Source organism: Notamacropus eugenii, chromosome 1, assembly GCF_028372415.1.
Source record: "Notamacropus eugenii isolate mMacEug1 chromosome 1, mMacEug1.pri_v2, whole genome shotgun sequence".
Classification (NCBI taxonomy): Eukaryota; Metazoa; Chordata; class Mammalia; order Diprotodontia; family Macropodidae; genus Notamacropus; species Notamacropus eugenii.
Window position 1 is genome coordinate 142,378,135 of NC_092872.1, and position 13,085 is coordinate 142,391,219.

General features: G+C 39.2%; 1 protein-coding gene and 1 pseudogene across 2 annotated transcripts in view; both read right to left on the reverse strand.

Annotated features, from left to right (window-relative positions):
* Positions 1–13,085, reverse strand: part of UNC13C (unc-13 homolog C) — a 769,865-nt gene that overhangs the window by 228,059 nt on the left and 528,721 nt on the right. The gene's annotated exons all lie outside the window — the stretch shown is intronic.
* On the reverse strand, positions 5,195–7,207 carry LOC140524169 (cytokine-like nuclear factor N-PAC; annotated as a pseudogene).

Sequence of the window (13,085 nt, forward strand, 5' to 3'; positions counted from 1 at the left end):
CAGACCTACTAGTGGCATTACTATTAGGTCAAAGTTTTATACATGGGCCCTTTGGGCATAGCTCCAAATTAATTCACGGAATTTTTGAATCAGCTTACAACTCCACCAACAATTCACTAATGTCTCATTTTTTCCACATCTCCTCTAACACTTGTCTTTTTCCTTTCTGTTCTGTTAGCTAATCTAATAGGTAGGAGATAGTACCTCAGAACTGTTTTAATTTGCATTTCTCCAATCAATAGTGACAGAGCATTTTTTTTTCATATGACTATAGATAGCTTTGATTACTTCATTTGAAAACAGGTCATATCTTTTGATCATTTATCAAATGGGGGATGGGTTTTATTTCTACAAATTTGACTCACTTATCCATCTTCGAGAAATGAGGCCTCTATCAGAGAAACTCACTTTAATTTTTTTTTCCCCACAGTTACTATTGCTAACTATATTTCCCTCTACCCTATTTCCTACCTACCAATTTATCCTATTCTTTCTCTCCTTTGATCCTGGTTGTCCTCAAAAGCATTTTGCATCTGATTATCCCTTCCCTCAATCTTTCCTCCCTTCTACCCTACCTTCTTTTATTCCCTCCCCCTCCTGCTTTCCTGTAGGGTAAGATAGATTTCTATATTCAAATTAAGCATGTATGTTATTCCATCCTTTAGCCAAATCTGGTGAAAGTAAGGTTCACTCAATCCCTCTCACCTTCCTCCCTTGCCCTCCATTATTAAAGATTTTTCTTGTCTCTTTTATATGAGATAATTTACCCTATTCTACTTCTCCCAGTACAATCCTTGCTCACCCCTTAATTTTATTTTATTTAGATATCCCTTCATATTCAACCTGCACCCTCTGTCTACATACTTCTTCTAAATGCCCTAATAATGAGAAAGTTTTTATGAGTTACAAGTATCATCTTCCCCTATAGAAATGTAAACTGTTTAGCCTTATTAAATCCCTTATGATTTCCCTTTCCTGTTTACATTTTTATGTGACTTTTGAGATTTGCATTTGGAAGTCAAATTTTCTATTCAGCTTTGGTCTTTTCATAAAGAATGTTTGAGAGTCCTCTATTTAATTGAATATCCATTTTTTCCCCTGAAGGATTGTACTCAGTTTTGTTGGGCAGGTGATTCTTGATTGTAATCCTAGCTCCTTTGCCCTCTGTTATGTCATAGTCCAAGCCTCCAATCCATTAATGAAGAAGTAGCTAAATCTTGTGTTATTCTGAATGTGGCCCCATGATACTTGAATTGTTTCTTTCTGGTTGCTTGCAATATTTCCTCCTTGACCTGGGAACTCTGAAATTTGGCTATAATATTCCTGGAGTTTTCATTTTGGGAAACCTTTCAGGAGGTAATTGGTAGATTCCTTCAAATTCTATTTTACCCTCTGATTCTAGAATAGCAGGACAGTTTTCCTTGATAATTTCTTTAAAGATGATGTCTAGGCTCTTTTTTGATTGTGGCTTTCAGGTAATCCAATAATTTTCAAATTATCTCTCTTGGATCTATTTTCCAGGTCAGTTGTTTTTCCATCACATTGTCTTCTATTTTTTTCATTCTTTTGATTTTGTTTCATTATTTCTTATATATTTCTTATAAAGTCATGAGCTTCCATTTGCTCATTTCTAATTTTTCAGGAATTATTTTCTTCAGTGAGTTTTTGTACATTTGGTCAATTCTGTTTTTTAAGGAGTTTTTTCTTCAGCAAATTTTTATGCCTTTTTCCATTTGGTCAATTTTGTCTGCCAAGGCATTCTTCTCCTCATTGACTTTATGTACCTCTTTTACAATTTGGTTTATTTTATTTTTTTAAGATGTTATTTCCTTCAATATTTTTTTGCACCTCCTTTACCAAACTGTGACTCATTTTTCAATATTTTCTTTCATCACCCTCATTTCTCTTTCCAATTTTTTCTTCTACCTGTCTTACTTGATTTTCAAAATTGTTTTTGAGCTTTTTCATGACTTCAGATCAATTCATATTTTTCTTGGAGGCTTTGGATGTTGGAGCTTTGATTTTGTTATCTTTTTCTGAGTACATGTTTTGATCTTCCTTGTCATCATAGTAAATTTGTACAGTCAGTTTTTTTTTTCCTGTTGCTTGCTCATTTTTCCAGTATATTTCTTGACTTTTAACTCTGTAAAAGTGGGTTTCTGCTTCCAGGGTAAAGGGAGCACTGTCTCAGGCTTCTAGAGTTTTGTGCAGTTTTTTTAGAGATACTTGTGGGACCTATATATTTTCAGTTCTTCCAAGGTGCTAAAATCTAAGGAGAGGTGTGTTTACTCCTCTCCTGGCCTGTGCTTTCATCTGTGAGTGACCACAAGTGCTCTTTTCTTCCTAGAACTGTGACAAGGGTCCCCCCTCCACTGTGGCCACAAGCTCTGGTGTGCTAGTGCCTCTCCTCGCTCTGGGACAGTCACACAGTACTACGACCCAGATATGAGTATGAAAAGCAATGGAATCCTACTCCTAGTGACAGCAAAAAGGTCCCTGTAATGTCCTTCTGATCATTTGTTTGACTCCCTTACAGTCTGAGGACTGACAGCTCCAGAAGCAGCTTCTGTTGCTGATTCAGTGGCTCCCAAGGTCTGCTCCTGGTTTGCTGGGGCTGGGATCTGTGCTGGGGCAGCCTAAACTGGACTGTGTTTCACTCTCACCTGAATTGAATTGTATTCCACTCTCAACAGACCTTTCCTGCTGACCTTCTAAGCTTTCTTTGCCTGGAAAACTATCTCACTCTATGCTTTTGTTGCTTCTGCTACTCCAGGAATTGTGGATAGTTTTTTCCATCGTAAGTCCATTGGAATTGTCTTGGACCACTGTAGATTACCTCCTATCTGTTCTGTATACTCATCGTTGCACCCTGTCTCCCTCATTAAAATGTCACCTCCTCAAAAGAAGACATGACATTTTTGCCTTTCTTTCTATAAACCATGCTTGGTACATAGCACTTAATAAATGTTTGTTGACCAATTTATTGTCTTTCCCAACTATTATCCAATTCTATCATCCCTGTTCTGGAACCTCTTACTTTTGAACTTCACATTCAGACATTTCAATGGTGTACTTACCACTATCCTAAATTCTATCTTCCCCTCTACCTTCTTTCACTTTTACTCCAATAACCTCTAAACTTAGGTAACCCCAACTATTCATTTCTGTGCTTCTTTAAACCTAGATTACTAAGCCCTACTGGACAACACTAGGAAACTATTGATTTCATCCATTATAAACTCTATCCTTATTGACTCCCCTACCATGTTCAAAATAATGCCTACTAGACATGTGCTAGTAAAATTTTAACAGCTGATTCTCTAGGAAAAAATGTACATGTGACATACATTTTAGATTTAATCTTAATTACTAATATTTTCCTCATCACTTTCTTAAGTTTAGCAGTTAACAAAACAATAAATCAAGGCTTGATTGTTAGCCTTTGCTAAATTCTGAGGTGTAAATCCGGACCCTGAAAATTGAACAATTGGTTGTAACCAGTAGTAGCTGATCCTTATTTGTTCTAAACTTTCCTCTTTGTCCCCATTCTCCCTAACTCTATCTCTGTCTTTCCCTTTAAGCATATGACCTCATCTCCTATTTTCTTTTCCACCAGAAAAGGTTTTATTTTCTTGCAGTAGTTTTGTTAATTGCACAAAATCATTTTATTTTGCCATTTAAACATTATCACACCATCCTATTCTGAATGGCAAACATTAATTAAAAACAAAATAGAAAAAATTCACAACCCTAATTACTTAGAGGGTTTGTCACTGAAAGGGGAAAAACTGCATTTCTTACAGATTTTTCACAAATATCACATTTTCTCTTTAAAAAGGAGCAAAAAACAAAAGTGAAGACTAACTTGGGTTTACCTTTCTAGTCTGTCAGGACCCATCTCAGGCAAAGTCTTCTCTTTTTCCAAACAGGGAATCTTGCTGTCCCAGAAGCACAAATAATATGGTTCTGGTTGGAGTGCAATTACTCCTTCCTTTACTAAGAACTGATTCCATGATTAGTCAGTATTGGTTACCCAAGGCAGGGGGAGCTAGTTCTGGGTCTAAGTTGGCGAAAGGATACCCATTGTCTCTTCAAAGGTAGGGATGGGTAGGAAAAAGAAAAAGTTGGTAGCATATGCAACAGTGCTCTATGTATGAACACAGATGGCATGACCTAAAGGGTCAAGAGGACTCCACAAGGAGTCAGAAGAGCATGTGACATAAGGGAAAGAGAAAGGAGCCATTCTTCCATACGCATCTCAGTGCTCTCTCACTCTCCTTCCCCACTCCCACCCTGCAGGGCTGGAATGCAAGTCCAAATAGTAAATCAGGTTAGTGATAGCTAAATCCCATCTATATTAGATAAAGCCCTTCTAGTATTCTCACAAGGGACTGGGATTCCAATTTCAGCCTGAGCCTTAGCAGATGGTGGATACTATGATGGGATGGTGATAGTGGGCTAGGTCTGTTCATTCAGACCTGCAATCTTTTCAGTTCATAAAACCATGTAAAGAGGAAATAGGTTACCAGGAGTTCTCTTTTCAGAATATTAGTAGCTTAAACACCCAAACACTCTCCAACTAGTTGCTTATGGTTTGAAGCACTGTAGGTCCCTTTCTGGGGTCTGTGCTACCTCATTGTCCTTTTCCCTGGGGGATGTGCTGATATGGGAGATCTAGGTGGCCTCCCAAAGCAGTCTGTATTCCCACAGAATTCAGTGCAAGATCAAAAAGAAGAGCCAATCCTAAGAGTTTGAGGAACTTAGATTTTACAACTAGGATACTATGAAAGCTGCTTCTTACCACCCAATGAAAGAGGATAATATAGACTCTGGTCCCTTTAGCTAGAAGGAACTCAGATTGTGACAGACTCAGAAAGGAGAAAGAAGTCAATCAGATTCTGACATCATCACTTCTGGGAGTCAAGTTAGGTGGGGAGTAGGGCCTGTTTGAACACACAGCCATCATTCTGATTCACACAACTGCTTATCAGTTTTCCACAATTCAACATCACCTTTCTCAACCCTTCCCTGAGCCCCCATGGGAAACCTGATGGTGCAACTGTACTCATGGCAATTCTTTTCGAAGTCTGTGAAGAAAAGGAAACAGAGACAGATGAATTGGTCCAGAGTTAAGTCCTAGGACCCAGACCCCATGTGAGGAATGGGGATTAACAGGAACATAGTACCTCAGGACTTAGTGTATGTAGGTTTTATACACAGCAGACATGTCATTGTCAGACTGGTTCAGTGCCTTGACTCATTTACATACCTCATTTGCTGCTGCTACCATAGCAGTTGGGTGGTTGGCAGAATCATCAAGTGCAATAAATAATCTGAGATCCTTCTGGATATTTTGCATGGATACATTTCAGGTAGAAATCAGGTTTAAAGTTCCCTTATAGGATATTTTGGCACTTCTGATCCACGAAGATGCTAGCCAGTTGTTCCTAATTGAGGATGTCAAGCAACGTTTGTTGAGACTGTCCTGTCACTTGGGACAAGAAGGGAGGAAGATTGCCCTTCAGCAATGGTAGCCATGGAAGCCTGGACCATATTCACAATCAACATCATCTTGGCTGCATTCCCAACCTCATCTATAAAGAAGGAGGTCTTCCCCATTGCCTGGAAGCAGCTGCTGCAGACTTCATACAAGCCCTGCTAAGAACACCAGTATCCCATCATTAGATAGCTATTGATGGATTTCCTGAGATGGGGGCTTCTAGAGATTCACCATGCTGGACACAATCACCTGGACCAATTCAGTGATTGTGTTTACATCCACCATTGACATGATTACATGGCATGTAGTGAATCCTTTGAAGCACCTCCTGAGGGCCCAGTATCAGGTCCTTAGCTGCATTGGGTTCCAACATACAGGTGAAGGTGATGTCATGGGTGGACATTGTAAGGGGGCTAGGAACTCTTGGACACCATTGTAGGACCGCACCCAAGGTGCCTGGAACTAATGGCATCTGAGGCAGGACCGTCGCCCTTGTTTTTTCTCCTGGAGTTTGGGGAAAGTGGGTAATCATGAGCTGGACACGAGGAGAATGCAGAGCAGGGGTTGGAGGAGTAGATTTGACCTTCAAAGGGATTTGTTGAAGGGCATAATTCACGAGGGTATTATGTTATAAATAATGCTGCTTTACTGATAATAAAGGGAGTTGCCTTACACCCTGCCTCCTGCCTCATTCATTGCGTCCTGAGAACAGCATAGGGTCTTGCTGGCCAAGACCCCCAACCCAAAGAGGAAGGTCACAGGATATGACTTCAGCGGGGGGGTGAGGATCTTCCCAGCTAGGCCCCCTCTTTTTCTGCTGCCTGGTTCCAGATAGTGACTGTATAACCCATTTTTAGTAAGTTGGAGACAATGCCACTTCCCATGAGGGCAAAGCCCATAAATCCTGTATCTCTTTGTGGGAGTATTGCTGTCGTTCACTGCTGTGCTATCTGCTCCTTGGATAGATGTGGATCCAGTTTCTTCTTCACATCCTTTTAGCTTCTTTGTGATTGTCTGGTAACAGACAGCTGGTTTCTCTGCTTGGCAGAGCAGAACTTGAAGGAAATGTGGGTCCCTGTCTTTTACAGCCTTCCTGACATCTGGTTGCCATTTAAACCCAGGCATTGTTCCTACCACCACTCCTTTCACTCTACTGTCTTCTGGGATTATGAGGGTCCTTCTCAGTCCTCATGGGGCAACCTCACTTTTTGGGACTCTGTTCCTGGACCCTTTTTAGAGATGAACTAGAAGCTTTTTCTGTAGAGGCTGAAGATAGTCTCTTCTTTCCTTCATCCATACTCTTCCTCACCTTCTCTTCAGATAGGCCAGCTGTGTATTTCTCATGTGAATTCTGCTTCATTCTTTCTTCCCTGGAATTAAACTGACTTTCTCTTCAGCAGAATGAGGGGATAACTGGTCTTTGCTTTTGGTTTTTTTGAGAAACTCCTCCCTAGCATCCATATGTTGCTGAAGTCTTCTACCCATATTAATCCTGATCATTTCTTCTTTATGAGGATGATATGGCTTTAGCTGTTCAACCTTGATCCAAGCATGACCTTCCATTCTAAAAAACTGCACAAAGAAATGCTTCTTTCCATGAGGTTTCTTCAAGTCTTTAGGTAGATTTACAACCTTTTCTGGCCAAGGGAGATACCTGCCCATCTTCACTTCTACTAAGTCTCTGAGCTGCAGATTCACAGTCACCATCTTACTGACTTAACCACCCACAGAACACCTTCTATTGTTTTTAAAAAGACTGACACCACCTGACTTAGGCTCCCCCAAATTTCCTCCCTTGAAGCCTTTATGTCTTAACCGATCCCCTCCTCATTACCTCCAGTCTTAGAAGAAGTGGTTGTTCTTGTAGGCAAGAGTAATCTCCCAGGTGCCTTTGCCTGTTCTATTATGTCCCATATCTTCCAGGCTTTCCATATTCTCTTCCTCTCTTTTTCTTGCATTTTAAAGCCATTTCCATAATATTTCATGAATATATCCCATCTAAAATATTTTCACTGCCACCACCTTAGTTCAGTCCCATACTATTTGTTGCCTGGGCAACTACAAGAGCTTTCCAACAACTCTCCCTCTTTCCAACCTATTCTCACGGTTGTCAGAGCAATCTTCCTAATATATGTCCCTGATCTCGCACTTAGCACAATGTCTGGCACCTAGAAGGTGCATAATAAACATTTATTGACTTACTGACTGGCTGTCTTTCCATTTCCTCCATGATTCTTCATAGAATGCAGAGCAAAATAAGAATTCTTAAATAGAAATTTGGGTTCTTCCGTAATCTTGATCCAGACTACCTCTCAAGCACCTGCTCACTTTCCCTATGTTGTATTAAAAAACTGTATTTATTTGTATTCTCTTTCATTTGTATGTACATGTTGATACAAATTGAAGAAAATAAATATATTGGGGTTTTTGAATCATTTCCTTCATGTCTGACTCTTTGAGACCTCATTTGAGGTTTTCTTGGTAAAGATACTGGAGTGGTTGGCCATTTCCTTCTCCAGCTCATTTTATGGATGAGGACACTGAAGCAAGCAAGGTTAAGTGACTTGCACAGGGTCACACAGCTGTCTGTGTGTCTGAGGCCAGATCTGAATGCAGGTTTTCCTAGTAACCTACACACTGTACCACCTGGCTGCCATAAATGTGTATGTACACACATATGTGTACACATACACATATATATGTATATTTCTCCTTGGATATTACATCTTAAAGATTTTAAAGTTCTCTCTGAGTCCAAAACTCTCCACTCCATCTTTTTTTTTTATGTTTATCTATTTATTTTTAGTTTTCAACATTCGTTCCCACAAAATTCTGAGATGCAAATTTTCTCCCTGTCTCTCTTGTCCCTCCACCCCATAATACCTTGTATTCTGATTAACTCTTCCTTCAATATGCCCTCCCTTCTATCACATCCCTCCCTTCCCTTATCCCCATCTTCTCTCTTTTCTTGTAGAGTGAGATAGATTTCTATACCCCATCACCTGTATTTCTTATTTCTCAGTTGTATGCAAAAACAATTCTCAACATTCATTCCTAATACTTTGAATTCCAATTTCTCTCCTTTCCTCCCTCCCCACTCATTCTCACTGAGAAGGCAAGCAATTCAATATATGCTGTATATGTGTAGTTTTGCAAAAGTCTTCCATAATATTCGTGTTGTGTAAGACTAACTATATTTCCCTCCATCCTACCCTGCCCCCCATTTATTCTATTCTGTCTTTTGACCTTGTTCCTCCCCTAAAGTATTTACTTCTAATTACTCCCTTCTTCCATTTGCCCTCCTTTCTATCATCCCCTTCACCCCACTTGTCCCCTTCTCCCATACTTTCCTGTAGTGTAAGATATTTTCATACCAAATTGAGTGAGCATGTTATTCCCTCCTTAAGCCAAATGTGAAGAGTAAGCTTCACTATTTTCCCTCTTATCTCCTCCCTCTTCTCCTCCATTGAAAAAGCTTTTTCTTGCCTCTTTTATGAGTGATAATTTGCCCCATTCTATTTCTCCCTTTCTCCTCCCAATATATTTCTCTCTCACCCCTTATTTCATTTTTTAGGTATCATCCCTTCTTATTCAACTCACCCTGTGCTCTCTGTGTATATATGTGTGTGTGTGTGTGTGTGTGTGTGTGTGTGTGTGTGTGTAATCCCTCCAACAACTCAAATACTGAGATACATCTCAAGAGTTACAAATATTATCTTTCCATGTAGATATGTAAACAATTCAACTTTAGAAAGTCCTTTATGATTTCTCTTTCCTGTTTACCTTCTCATGTTTCTCTTGATTCTTGTGTTTGAAAGTCAAATTTTTATTCAGTTCTGGTCTTTTCATCAAGACTGTTTGAAAGTCCTCTATATCATTGAATGAACATTTTTCCCCCTGAAGATTATACTCAGTTTTACTGGGCAGGTGATTCTTGGTTGTAATCCTAGTTCCTTTGACTTCTGGAATATCATATTCCAAGCCCTTCAACCCCTTTATGTAGAAGCTGCCAGATCCTATGTTATCATGATTGCATTTCCACAATACTCAAATTGTTTCTTTCTTCCAATATTTTCTCATTGACCTGGGAACTCTGGAATTTGGCTAGAATATTCCTAGGAACTTCTTTCTTTCGGTCTCTTTCATGAGGTGATTGGTGGAATCTTTCAATATTTATTTTGCTCTTTGGTTCTAGAATATCAGGGTGGTTTTCCCTGATAATTTCATGAAAGATGATGTCCAGGCTCTTTTTTTGATCATGGCTTTCAGGTAGTCCCATAATTTGAAATTGTCTCTCCTGGTCAGTTGCTTTTCCAATGAGATATTTCACATTATCTTCTATTTTTTCATATTTTTGGTTTTGTTTTATAATTTCTTGGTTTCTCATAAAGTCATTACCTTCCATCTGCTCCATTCTAATTTTTAAAGCACTATTTTGTTCAGTGAACTTTTGAACCTCCTCTTCCATTTGGCTAATGCTGCTTTTTAAAGCATTCTTCTCTTCATTGGCTTTTTGGACCTCTTTTGTCAATTGAGTTAGCCTATTTTTAAAGGTGTTATTTTCTTCAGCATTTTTTGGGTCTCCTTTAACAAGCTGTTGACTTGCTTTTCATGATTTTCTTGCATCTCTCTCATTTCTCTTCCCAGTTTTTCCTCCTCCTCTCTTCCTTGATTTTCAAAATCCTTTTTGAGCTCTTCCATGACCTGAGACCACTGTATATGTATTTTGGAGGTTTTGGATGCAGAAGCCTTGACTTCCTCTGACAGTAAACATTATCCTTCCTCATCCGAAAGGATGGAAGAAAATACCTGTTCACCAAGAAAGTAACCTTCTATAGTCTTAGTTCTTCTCCCTTTTTTGGGCATTTTCCCAGCCAGTTACTTGACTTTTGAGTCCTTTGTCAAGGGGAGGGTATACTCTGGTGATCTGTAAGTTTTCAGTTCCTCCAAGGTGGCACACTCAAGGGAGAGGAGTTTACTCCTCTCCTGGCCTGCACATTGGTGTGGGAGCAACCACAAGCTTTTCTGCCCAGGATCTGTGAGCAGAATTCCCTCTCCTCAATCACCTCCAGCTCCACTACACCAGGTCTCCTCACCCTAGGTCTGAGCTCAGGGCTGAGATTCAGATCAATTGCTTAATTCCCCCAGGGGCTCTAGGTGGAGGGTTCCAAAAATGGAAGCTGGCATTGCAGTGCCTGCTGTGAAATATCACCCAAGTCCAAGAAGCATGTGTGAAAGTCAACCTTTTAACATACATTCATTTAGATGCTTGCCTCTCTCCTAGGAGGAGGCAAGAATATTCAGAAAAATGCCTTCTACAATAAATTCCCTAATGAGTTATCCACAGACTTCAAGCCCAGTTCTCTAAGATATTTATCTGCTCCTTTTCCCCTTTCCTGGGTGAAGGAGCCCTCCCACTGACCTTTGAAGCTGTTTGTGGTTTGAGCAATCTGGGCACTGCTGCTGCTTGTGGCTCCCTGAAGCTAGTTCCGAGTCCTGTCCCTGTTGGGCTATACTACGCGCTCTGCATGCTGGGCTGCCCTCCACACCTCTCCACTCCATCTTCACAACTCAGTCTCTTTCAAGGCTGGGAATGACTAAAACACCCTGCATCCTTAGCTAGCCCCACTATGTGTCTTCCACTTCTTTATAAGTGAATTAGCTGTTTCAGAGATGGGCTTATGACTAGGTATAGTGTGATTTCAGAATTTACAAGAAAGCCCCTGTTATAGATTAAAAAGTAAGCTTCTTAAAGACAATTTATCATGTCCTACTGACCTCTGTAGGTGCTGAGGTACATACATCATACAGCATAATGGAAAGAACATTGACTCTGGACTCAGATTTCTTATTCCACATCTAATGTTGATATTATGACCATACCACTACAGTGGTGTTATCTTAGGCAAGTTATTTAATCTCCATGAACCTCAGTTTCCTCATCTGTAAAATGAGAAGGCTAGACTAGATAGTCTATGATTACAGGAAGGCTCCCCTTCCTGCTGTAGAGCTATGACCTCCACACTGGCTGGAATAACACTCTACATATATTGGAAATGAATTCAGTGTTTAGATATTCACTAGAATAGATAATCAAGAAAAATTTATTTGATAACTTTTTTATCCAAGTAAGTGTATCTTAGGAAGTAAAAACAAAACAAAATATTCAATAACAAAAATACAGTATTTCTTTGAACATATTTGATAATTCATACTTTTTACTAATTTAGTAATTTACTAATTTAGTCTGGTCTTTGACATATGACCCCTGTAGGACCTTAAGCAAATCACTTGACTCTTAGTATTCTAGGTAATGCTCGGATAAGTTACATGGAAGATGCCAAACCAGCTTTGGTAAATAAAGCAGAAGCTGCTAACAGGAAGAAAATCACATGTCCAGTCCCTATTCCTAGTCACTAACTTAGGCCATCTCCCAAATTAGTATGAATTAGTGAGCCTTAATTGTATGTAACTTAATTCTGTCATGTAAAGAAGCAATTTTCACTCATCAAGTATTAGTTCCTCTCTCATCTATTACTTATAAAGAAGGCTTAATGAAATAACTGATCTATACCAGCATTGTGAGTATATCTCCACTTATTAAGATACAACGATTAAGAAAACACATGAATGTGTTATACATCAAATTCCATGAGTAACAAATAACCTTAGAATTCAATTTATTATCATCCAGATCTCTTGGTGAAATAAAGAAAACAATCTTATGCTGCTGAATGTGATAATGCTGATTCATGAGTCACAACAGAGAAAATTAAACTTCATTAGCTGTATTACTTTGATATGCAAAGTTTGCCTTTGAAGAAAATAATGTTCATTATTATAATTCCATAAGCAGAGGTTGTACATTATTCTGTGTCAGTAATACAATTAGAGTTGCATTTTCATTGCTAGAATTCAGGGGAGATTTGTAGCCCTTTCATACTATAAGAATTTCAGTATCTGTTAATTCATTCTGCTCTTAAAGCTTGACATACATTACTGTAATTAGCTACAATTTTCTCAAAGGAAAGAAAATAGCCAAAAAGTAACTGTTAACAGCAAAATTTCTTTCTAGGAAATTACAGAAGGGCTAGGATTAGGTTTTGAAACAATGATATAAAAGGAAAAAATAAGAAAGGTTTAATGTAAGAGTGAAAAAGCTTGTTTCTAATGGTATGATTAATATTAATAGCTTGTAATGCACTTTAAGGCTTGCAAACATTTCATTTTATCCTCACAACAACAAGGGGAGGTACTCTACTTCACACTTGCTGCTCTGCCTGGTTTCAACTCAGATGCCACTCCCAGGATAAACTCCTCTGTTCTAGAATCTCACCACCATACTGCTAACTCAAGCCTTGATGGACACCAGCTCTCTCTGCCTCCTTGGCTCTCAGCTTTACTCCACTTTTCTTCTCCTGCTCCACCTAGTTCCAACTCCACAGAATAAGATGCCACCATGCCATCCCCACAACTCCATCCATGCTTTCTTATGTCTTTTTATGTGTTATCTCCCTAGATTCCTAGAGGGCAGGGTCTGCTTCCTTTTTATTAATTGTATCCTTACCACAGGACTTGGCATGTA